The sequence below is a fragment of the Octopus bimaculoides genome, chromosome 3 (assembly GCF_046866305.1).
Source record: "Octopus bimaculoides isolate indiv1 chromosome 3, ASM4686630v1, whole genome shotgun sequence".
NCBI lineage: Eukaryota > Metazoa > Mollusca > Cephalopoda > Octopoda > Octopodidae > Octopus > Octopus bimaculoides.
Genome location: NC_142930.1, coordinates 5,373,814 through 5,374,995, shown reverse-complemented (window position 1 = coordinate 5,374,995; position 1,182 = coordinate 5,373,814).

The following is a 1,182-nucleotide window of genomic DNA, read 5'->3' as shown; positions in this document are numbered from 1 at the left end:
TTCTAATAAATACAACGTTAAATTTATTTTTGTTCTTTCTCTGAATTTCCCCTGAAGATGCTGCAGTTAAATCCTAGCAATACGAATATTTCACTGCCAGCAGAAACAGAGATCTCTATCGGGAATATAGAATAGAATTCTATGTGTGTTTTTATATAGGAAGGACAGCTCGATAATGGAATCATCGACAGGGCTAGGAACGCAACAGATAGACACATGCATATTCTAAATTATAGATTTGATTTCTTTATATGTTACACACACACACGCACACTCATTTTTGTAGTTATCTATATAGTACTTACATAGTCATATATACATATGTAATCGTACCTGTATACATAAATATATATATATATATATACACATTATAATCTAGTATACAAATGCATGCACACATGCATACCTAAATACACAGACACACCTCACACACACACACATCTACATACACGTACGCACATAGTAACATTCCTAATGTCTTCTGTGATGCTGATACGATCAAATACATTCAGTGAGTGGATGTAATAATAATAATAATAATAATAATAATAATAATAATAATAATAATAATAATAATAATGATAATTGTAGCAGTGTGGTAAGAAGGTTGCTTCCAAACCACATAGTTCCGAGTTCAATTCCACTGTGTGCCACCTTAGGCAAGTGCCTGATATTATAGCCTCGGGCTGACCAAAGCCTTGTGAATGGGTTTGGTAGACGGGAACCGAAAGAAACCCGTCGTATATATATATATATATATATATATATATATATATATATACAGACACGTGCACACACACATGCATATATGTATATGTGTGTGTCCGTGTCCTAGTACCACTTGATAGCTGGTATTGGTGTGTTTACGCCCCTGTAAGTCAGTCGTTTAGCAATAGAATAAGTACCAAGCATAAAAATTCTTCAAGGCGGTGCTCCAGCATGGCCGCACTCTAGAGACTGAAGCAAATAAAAGATAATATATATATATGTGTGTGTGTGTGTGTGCGTGTATAGTCCCTCTGTTATCTCGACCTCTACAATACGGCCACATACATATACGCACAAATGCACGTGAATAATGTATGTTTTTTGTTATCACAGACGATCACTGGTGATCCAGTTGCGACCGTCCTGTGTTTTGGTATATCGGTGATTGTATTATCCAATGTAGCCTTCATTCAA